Source organism: Penaeus vannamei, chromosome 33 (assembly GCF_042767895.1).
Source record: "Penaeus vannamei isolate JL-2024 chromosome 33, ASM4276789v1, whole genome shotgun sequence".
Taxonomy (NCBI): domain Eukaryota; kingdom Metazoa; phylum Arthropoda; class Malacostraca; order Decapoda; family Penaeidae; genus Penaeus; species Penaeus vannamei.
In genome coordinates, this window is record NC_091581.1 from 515,284 (window position 1) to 525,340 (window position 10,057).

The following is a 10,057-nucleotide window of genomic DNA, read 5'->3' on the forward strand; positions in this document are numbered from 1 at the left end:
GCCACTTGACATCTTACATTTCTTGTTGATTTTTTTTTTGTTAATTGAAAGTACAAAGTAAGTAAACTTAATCATTAGAATAATCATAATGTGGAATTTAAAAGTATGGCTGAACAAGTAAGCAATGGGAGTCGAACAACAGAAGTACGATATGGTGAAATATCTTAATTTGTACAAGCAACCACGGCGGCGACGATGGGCAGAGTTGAGCTACTGTTTATAATTTTTTTTTATAATGTGATTGCCCTGTTGTAGCTGTCTGCCTCACAGAAACTGGCGTTTGTCCTAATTCATAGGCCTACCTTTTGCATATTTTGATTCGCACTTGATTTTCAGGTTGAGCATCCGTCTCCAGGACATTGGCCACTGAGCGCCTTGTAGCTGACAACTGACTATTCCTTCGTAGACGTACCAAGTGTTTTTTCTGCAAATCTGTGTGAGTATACTGGTTTTGTTTGATGTTAGTAAGACTACACTGGTTTATGCAGTTAGTGTGTGGATAGGTTCTGTTCTGTTGGTATATTCAGGATATTCTACCATTATCGGACAATATGCTGTATGAAGTGGGGTCTGAGTTGGGAGATAAAACCTATATAAATCGATAGACCTATACAAACCAAGACTTTTCTTCTATGGCAATATTTGTGCAAATGCTTCCCAAAGGTGCTATACGTAAATGAACAGAGGTGAGGGCCTAATTTTGCCTAAGTCCATCATCATTTTTCCATGAAAGTTAACATTGGACTGGACACATAACCGATTACTGCGCTGTTCAGGCTAGTGCATGTATTGCTGCGCGATTGTGAAAAGGATATTTTGCTAATCATAAGTGTCTGCCGTTCCATATTTATGCTTTCAAAGACCTTTATTAATGTTTTTATACATCATTTACGTGTTTTAAGATTGATTATACAGGTTTTAACGGGAATCGGTCTGAAGGATCTTCTGCGCATGCGTATTTTCGCGTTTCTCGCCGCCAGTTTTGACAGGTGGATTCGTGGGTAGTCGGTGACAGAGCCAGTAAGAAATGGTTCATTTTCGGTGTTACGTCGATTCTAGGTTATTCCTTAGTCTATGCAGTGGCAACGAAGAAGAAAAAGACCTCAGTAACTATCGCAGTTCCATTTCTAAGGGCATCAAGTACCCCAAATCCCGAAAAAAGCTATAAAAACGAAGCGACCCACGATCCACGACCGACCGAAAGAAGCGAAGGAAAATTGAGTTCGGTCTTCCGATATATAAAGGTATTTGGTTTATTGTTTACCGTATGGATGTAGCTCTATCTTGCCGTACATACCGAGGTGAAGAGAATGTGTCCCGGGGGGTGTTGGGGGGCTTGCCCCCCATCAACCCTCCCCTCGGGCAGTGCCCGAAGGGCACGCCAAGTCACGGCACCGTAAATTGTTAGGTTAGGTTGGGTTATGGGTTAGGACGTTTTTTGGTGCTTGAAAGGTGTGAAATCCCGTAGATTTCGCCGAAATGTGTTGTATTCCCGTAGTTTTCCCCAAATTTGGCGCGCCGGTGCGTAGACTTTCAAAGATGGCGGGCATGTCCGTAGTTTCATTGGCCGATTTTTAGCCATTTTTGGGCTAGTTTTTTGTTTGTGTTCGTTATCATTCTTATTTAAGCCTGTTTTACCCCACAATTTCCCTGATATACTTCATGCCCTCCCCTACTAACGGGACTAACAAATTAAGATTGTCGATGGAGTGGTACTCAGATCTCATCAACGAAGCATTTGCACAAGAAACAACATCAAGAATAGTTGAAATCAGTGGATTTCATGCAGATAAATATCAAAATTAGTTCGAAAGTAAGTCCCCACCGTTATGCATATTGACCCCATTATCAATATTATTTTGTGAAAAACTTTCTAAAGGTGTTGCCAGCATCGCTTGTGGGTATCATCTATTTTCACTCATGATTAGCATTTCATTGGGGTTTTAACTTTAGATTTCTTTTATTAATCGCATGCAAAATTTATAATTTTGTGGTCTTGTGCTTAACTTACGGGTAACTAATATAGGTAGAGATTACAAACACGGACGCGCGTTGATAGAGGGAAATGGATACCGCCATCTTATAGAGCGAGGAAATATAGAAGGGGATAGCATATAGTTTAAGATGCGCCGGCCTTATAGTCACCGCTAATTGACGAAAATATAACGCGCGGCCGCCTTTCAAATTCAAAGTCGATGAGCTTGTTTACCTTGCTAGGAAAAACACGACACTGACCCACGAACGCATTTTTGCGTTCGCGAACTAGTCCGTGTATCATTACGCGCTTGTCAAAACGATATTTGGCTAATTATGTGTGTGCTAGTACGCATTTATGCCTTTAAAGTCTTTTAGTAATGTTATACTTCATTTGCATATTTTTATATTTATCTATACCCTCATATAGAATCCTGCGCTTTGAGTGTTTCACACTTTCTTGCGCCAGCCACAGGTTGACAGCTCACCAACCCACTTATTTCGAGATTGACAGCCGGTGAGAAATGTTGCGTTTCCAGTGTTGTGTTGACGCTGGATTCTTTTTTAGACTTAATGGCATCGAAGAGTAATTAGACTATAGTAACCATCCCAGTTTTATATCTGAGCCCTTCAAGAACTCCAAATGACGAAAAAGATGATTAAAATCGAAGCAATCCCAACAGTACAAATAAACGAAAGTTTCACGTTTCCGGATATAAAGGTATTTGGTAATAAACCAAATACCTTTATTTTACGGTGTGAATGCAGCTCTGTCTTGCCGTATATACCGTGGTGGAGAGAATGTGTCCTGGGGGGTGTTGGGGGGGCTTACCCCCCATCAACCCTCCCCTCGGGCAGTGCCCGAAGGGCACGCCAAGTCACAGCAATTTATATTGATATATTAGGTTGGTTTATTGGTCAATACGTTTTTTGGGGTTGGAACGTGTGAATTCCGGTAGAATTTTGCCGAAAGGTGGGTTGTGTTCTCATAGAGTTTTTGATTTCTGTCGCGTCAGGCCGCAGTTAAGTAAGTTTATTTACCACCCTGGCTAACTGCTCTGGCGTGGGCAATCGTGATTACAGTGTGTTACATATATTTACGTACATTCGACAGAGTACAGTATTCTGTGATTACAGTAACTATACATGGTAAATTGGGAATGTCATACAGCATGCAAACGTATATTACCTTTGATCTACCTTTGCCTTTGTGTTTACATAAAAGTGTTGTGGTGCGCTTTATGATTGATAGTTTTACATAGTAAAATTAGGATATAGCATGAGTATATCTTCCAATGTATCAGATTCTATAAAATAATCATAGTTCTTTATACCTCATGTTATTTGGTCTGAAAGGCTATCACATGACACTCCGAGATATAATGCTCAAGCGTTCGCTTTATTTTCCTCGTTCCGTAAAATTTCAAAGACGGGTGTTACATCCGTAGAGTTTCACTGGCCGATTTTTTTTTTGTGCTAGTTTTACGCATTTTTGATCGTTATTATTATTATTTAAGCTTGTTTTACCAAATCAAGATCGTCGATGGAGAAATGGTACTCGATCCCCTGAACGATTCATTCGCAGAAGAAACAACGCCGAAAATCGATGAAGTCGTAGGATTTCATGCAGAAAAACATAAAATTTACGACTTAGTCTCTAGGAGGGTGCGTCGCTCTCTGTAACAATTAAAGTTTTATTGGGTAATGAGTTGCATTGAACCTATAAAATAATCATAACTTGTGTGAGCACCTGAAAGTCCGCATTGTGGCCTTCTAACATTTGCTGGCGTTCACTGTGAGAGTCTAGCAAATGTGCCTCCGAAGAGGAACCTGGCTCGATGTCGGATCTTAGAGGAAACAGCCAAGTGGTAGTCAACAAGCAGTCGCTCAAGGGCGCTCTGCGCAGTCTGACCCCACAATAATCAAGCAGCAGTTGGACGAGCAAGCAGCTTGGGCGATGAGTGCTGCTCATATGAACCAGGAATTGCCTCGGGTCGGCCAGATGAAGACCATTTAATACCCTGAAGGCAGAGAACTCGCAGATAGTCAACCATCCAGTCAATGCAGGCTTGTTGAAACTCTTACCGCCAGCCCCTGCGAGTCACCCTGTGCCATCTCTCTGGCTCCTGCCGTTCCTCCTGCGCCTCTCTCTGGCTCCTGCCGTTCCTCCTGCGCCTCTCTCTGGCTCCTGCCGTTCCTCCTGCGCCTCTCTCTGGCTCCTGCCGTTCCTCCTGCGCCTCTCTCTGGCTCCTGCCGTTCCTCGTGCGCCTCTCTCTGGCTCCTGCCGTTCCTCGTGCGCCTCTCTCTGGCTCCTGCCGTTCCTCGTGCGCCTCTCTCTGGCTCCTGCCGTTCCTCGTGCGCCTCTCTCTGGCTCCTGCCGTTCCTCGTGCGCCTCTCTCTGGCTCCTGCCGTTCCTCGTGCGCCTCTCTCTGGCTCCTGCCGTTCCTCGTGCGCCTCTCTCTGGCTCCTGCCGTTCCTCGTGCGCCTCTCTCTGGCTCCTGCCGTTCCTCGTGCGCCTCTCTCTGGCTCCTGCCGTTCCTCGTGCGCCTCTCTCTGGCTCCTGCCGTTCCTCGTGCGCCTCTCTCTGGCTCCTGCCGTTCCTCGTGCGCCTCTCTCTGGCTCCTGCCGTTCCTCGTGCGCCTCTCTCTGGCTCCTGCCGTTCCTCGTGCGCCTCTCTCTGGCTCCTGCCGTTCCTCGTGCGCCTCTCTCTGGCTCCTGCCGTTCCTCGTGCGCCTCTCTCTGGCTCCTGCCGTTCCTCGTGCGCCTCTCTCTGGCTCCTGCCGTTCCTCGTGCGCCTCTCTCTGGCTCCTGCCGTTCCTCGTGCGCCTCTCTCTGGCTCCTGCCGTTCCTCCTGCGCCTCTCTCTGGCTCCTGCCGTTCCTCCTGCGCCTCTCTCTGGCTCCTGCCGTTCCTCCTGCGCCTCTCTCTGGCTCCTGCCGTTCCTCCTGCGCCTCTCTCTGGCTCCTGCCGTTCCTCCTGCGCCTCTCTCTGGCTCCTGCCGTTCCTCGTGCGCCTCTCTCTGGCTCCTGCCGTTCCTCGTGCGCCTCTCTCTGGCTCCTGCCGTTCCTCGTGCGCCTCTCTCTGGCTCCTGCCGTTCCTCGTGCGCCTCTCTCTGGCTCCTGCCGTTCCTCGTGCGCCTCTCTCTGGCTCCTGCCGTTCCTCCTGCGCCTCTCTCTGGCTCCTGCCGTTCCTCGTGCGCCTCTCTCTGGCTCCTGATGATCTCTTAACTTTTCCTCCCTTTATGACTATATGGTCCTCCACAAGCTGTCCAGACTAATAAAGGAAGAGGGTTTAGCAATGACCTTAGAAATGTGTCAGGCCCTCAACACGCACCAGTCTCACTGTAGCATATTCACCTATGAGTAATGGTGTGGTGGATGCGTACAGTGAGAGTTGTGCCAATACTCCTAATAAGTGGGATGAAGTCCCACCACAAGTGAGATTTGCCTTTAATACATCCATACATAGATCACATGGACCACCCGATGTACCAAGGGCATCAAGGGCCTGTCGGTCTGATTAAATGCCCGGGTATCTTGAGGGAGAGACTCACCCTTGCTTGGGATGCTACAGGAAAAGAAATAGAAGCTTGGACTCGTGGTTATGACAGCAAAATAAGGAAGAAGCTCAATGATGCTGATGGAAGCAAACGTGAGAAGAAATATTGTCTCCTGCTCGTATAGTGAAGAAACTCGGACCTGTGTCTATCCTGGTTCAATAGCTGCATGAGGATGCATCTGAGAGGAAAGTGCATGCAAACTAGTTGAAGATTTTCCAACCTGTATCTGATCTTATAATGTGATATTGATGGGGATGTAAATAATGAATCTGATAACCCATTTAGTGTAGCATTGCAGCATTTATGTTTATATGATGTTTTGATTTCAATAGTGTCTCTAACAATTCCTATACTCGGCTGTTCTTTTAATTTTACCCTATTCGTTCATGGCACGGTTTTATTCTGAGAGGTTGCTGTATATATCTTTTTTTTTTTTATCTTGCTGTTGTTATTGCACATAAGCCATATTTGCCATGATGGGCTGTATATGCTGTGTTTACTTACCCAGAGTAGCTGACTGTGTGACAGACCACGTGTGCCCACCAGATGAGCCATGGGGCTGCTTATGGGCAGTGCTCCATTCTCAATAGGCATTGCAAAGAATGCATCATGGCCTGTTTTCTCCTCTCCAGAAATAATCTACTGCACACATTGAACCTTGCTTCTCATGAGCTGCATTTTAACAAGTGAGGTACATCTCTTCTGCCATGGCAAACAAGGTATCAAGGTCAGTGTTCTTTATAGCCCTATGAGGATAACCATAGAGGACATATCTTAGGGAGAAGCAACTTGCACTGTACAAACTTGTCGTTCCTCTTGCATGAAGACACGCTCTGGTCTATGCCCCTTTGTATCTGTGTGAAGGAAGACTTCCTGAGGTCCGTCTCGCCTTAGGGTTGTTGCCCAATACATACTCCTGCCAGTGGATGACCTGTTTGGGTCTACGCAGCTGAAATTGTCTTGCTTGTGGAGAAGAGCTTCAATATCCATACTTCGTATATCGAGAGCACATGTACTTGTCACACAAAATAATAATAACAAACGTATATTATCGTTTAGGCTTCTGATTTTTAGAATGTGCAATTTTTTGCTCTCAAACGAGTGGCCAGACAAAGCACAAGTCGAAGAGGCAACACATCTCATGTCACCAACGCAACCAGCAGTCAATCTGTCCATTGTTTCTTACACCCCATTTGCTCCTCACGTCCCCACCTCACATAACGTGATCCACAGTGGAAAGAAACGGCCAGATGCATGTATTTTAACATTATAACAGTCCAAACTTATTTCAACCAAGGAACCTTCATTTATAAGTGAGTATGCATCTCTTTGCATATGGTCGTTTTTGTGATAAACGAGCTATAGTTTAAGGCCCTGCATTTCCAGGAACTTTCAAAGCTTGCTATTATTTTAGGATTAGTACATTATGATCAAAGATATCCGTTTGTTTGCCTTAAATGATATACATTGATATTAGTTCCATCTTCACTTTACAAAGGCTCTCGCCAAGGCATTGTGGCCATTTTTTTCGTGAAAAATAAAACGATGTTTTGTAACGTGCATATTGTTATATACTTATAATTTGTACATTTTTATAATTTATTTCTTTTGTGCCCTTGCAGCTGCCATCTCCCGGGAGGGCTGCAAGCTAACGCATCCTCCCGCGCCTTTACTGCTTCATTAACGTGAACGAGGGAGCCTGGGTTGATGGGCGCATTTTGTTACGAAGTGTGGGCTTCAGGCCAACCTGCGGAAAGAAAATAGCAATGAAATACATCTGCATGTTGGAAGTTCACAAGAAAATGATAAGTAAACAAAATAACGAAGCAATGTGGTACCTTCGAAAAAATCCTCTCGGCATCTACATTTGATTTCGGTAAAGCCAAAATATGTAAGACAAAGTATGGAAGGAGGGCAAATAAATGATTCCCGTCTTCGTCCGCCAACTCCAAGAGTCCTTTATAAAACTCTTCTAGGTTCTTGTTTTCTACCAGTGCCTTGGGAATTTGGGCTCTTCGGAGGAACCTCCACTCATCATACAACTTCTGCATGTCACCTGCAAATAATCTCGGGAGTGTAGTAGCTAGGTCAGCAAATGTCGGGAATTGGATCAGAGTATTCGCAGACAAACATTTAGGAGCATATATCGAGCACATTTCAAGGAAATTTGAATCCATGGGAAATCTATGCTTCATTTCAAGGCATGCAGTCCCCATAGTCTGCACCTTTCCCTCACATCATCGATCATTATATTATTTGAGGCAATCTCTGGATTTTGAAAAGGTGGTGTACTTTAGCCCAGAGGTAAATCTGGTGAACAGGCAGGAAATTGCTTGTTTCCTGGGTCAGTATCTGCCATATCTTTCTTTTATGCAGTCTGGTCGATAGAAGCAAGTCAGGTTGTCAGTGAAAAGTTCTTTGGTTTGGTTATGTAGTAGGTGAATGGTAGGACTTGACCTTTGAAAGATTTTGGTAAACAATATATTTTGGCAATATAAAATTCAAAAATATAAAATGTAAGGACACTTGGATCGCGTAGTGTCATATGTTGTCCTTAGGGCAGATCACTTTCCTTTTTCATCTGTTGCCTTTGCTCTCAAGTGCATAGTAAACGGCTCCCACTGTTCAACAATTCGTCCAACAGCCATATGGAGGGACAACCACCTTGATTGTGCAACATGCAGAATTTTTGAAACTGGCAGAATTCACTTGTTCTTTTTGCACTGTGAAAAATAAGATAGATGTTACGAACTAGATCTTCGCACATTCGTGGAAGCTGTGTTGCTGCCTGGGAAGCACCGAAGATGCACCGAATGGCAAATGCATTTAAATACGGCTATGTTGGGACAAACAGTTCTGAGCCTACTGCGCACACAATTGTTGACTCCAATGATGTTACTAGCACCATCTGAAGCAAAACCTGTTTCTCTAATAGATCCATAATTTTCTCCTGATGAACCTTGTATAGGATTATCATTGTCTTTATCAAATATTTCTATTAGGTCAAGTAATTTTGTTTAATATCTTTTCTCAACTGTCACAATTTTTGGCAACCACTGCACCCAATTTTGCACAGCTGTAGTCAGTGGTCTCATCAATAATTATAGATAACTTGTAGGTTAGAAGGTCTTTCATGATTGCTTTTTGTGCAATTTGCCCAATATTTTGTGCAACATAATGTGCCTTTGACCTTTTCAAAAATATGTTCTTGATATATGTCAGTCTGGAGCAGCATCTTTCAGCATATCTGTAAAATGATCGAAATTACTGAAAGCGATGTTATGTCCAGCGAAAAAAAAACATAAATTTGATATCTGCTCGTGTTACCATATCTGCTGTGGGTGAGGTAGAAGTGGAGGTGGAGGTTGAGGGCAATGACGGCGAAGACCGACTTGTATTTGACAAGTGATGTGATGAAGACTTGTGCCGTTTTATAACAAAGATTTCTGAGGTAAAAGTGGACTGGCACATCTCGCAGAAAGCCTTGCAGGGGTCCCCATCAACCCTCTTCAGCCATGGTTCAGAGTCGTGTGTGCAGCCAGGCCTCTGAATTTTCTTTGGCGGCATTCTGCAAGGAGATTAACATTATATTAATAAACAGCTATCTAAATATACGCATTTCATTATCATTTCACTATCATTTCACGTGAGTATTGCATTACCATAGGGGGTACTGCATTATCCTTTGACGGCATATTACTGTTGGTTTTAAGCTCGCCTGAGAAATTTTCACAATACTTAGTCTTCCCTTTCAGAAGTTGATGAGTAGATCTAACGCTTGATTTGCAGTAAGTCTTAAAAATGAAAATCTCAAATTACACATACATGAGGTATTAATGGAAATATACAATTGTCAGAATGGTTATTAACTCCTTTTTTGCATCCCCCCAGTCCCTTGCCCGTTGTTGTCGTGGGGGGATTAGGAGACGGAAACTGAGACCCAATACAGGGATCTCCCCTGCCTAGGCCCTCAACCCTCGACTCAACTAATTTTGCATGGTCTTTTCCCCCTCCAACTTTTGTTTCCATCCCTTCTCCAACCCCTTCTACTATCTACTTCCTAAGGTGTAAGAGCCGTGCCAGTCCTGAACGGCCTCAACAACACTCCCGCGTCCACACGCCCCCGTCCTTCTACCACCACCAACCCTACAAATATCTAAACTACTCTATTTAGCCCAGCTAAATGGGACCGATTTTTCGTGATCCTCCCTACAGCTCTTTACTCGGGGCAACTCTTCTTTCAACAATGTCTCCAAAAACATGTAGACAGAGTCCCTTTCCGTACCCGACGCGATCGCTCCCGTCTCGTAAGTCAGATCTGAAGCTTGAAGCTATAGCATTATCAAAACTAAATGATATCTCTGGCAACCCCGTCCCTGCAGAACCTCATCCAACTCTGAATACTTATATCGGAACTGTCTCTATCTCCCCAGCAAACTGCCCAGTCGATACCAAAGATTGGTCAGATTGTGGAGAAGACTTGCTCGGCTGCCTCAAAGACCAGGACGTGATGTCAGTACATGCT

At 44.4% G+C, this 10,057-nt stretch overlaps 1 long non-coding RNA gene across 1 annotated transcript; it reads left to right on the forward strand.

Moving 5' to 3' along the window:
• Positions 1-328: 328 nt before the first annotated feature.
• LOC138867928 (uncharacterized) lies at positions 329-9,142 on the forward strand. Its single transcript, XR_011399924.1, has 3 exons — positions 329-436; positions 6,041-6,845; positions 7,155-9,142. It is a non-coding gene; the product is annotated as an uncharacterized lncRNA (long non-coding RNA).
• Positions 9,143-10,057: the final 915 nt, after the last annotated feature.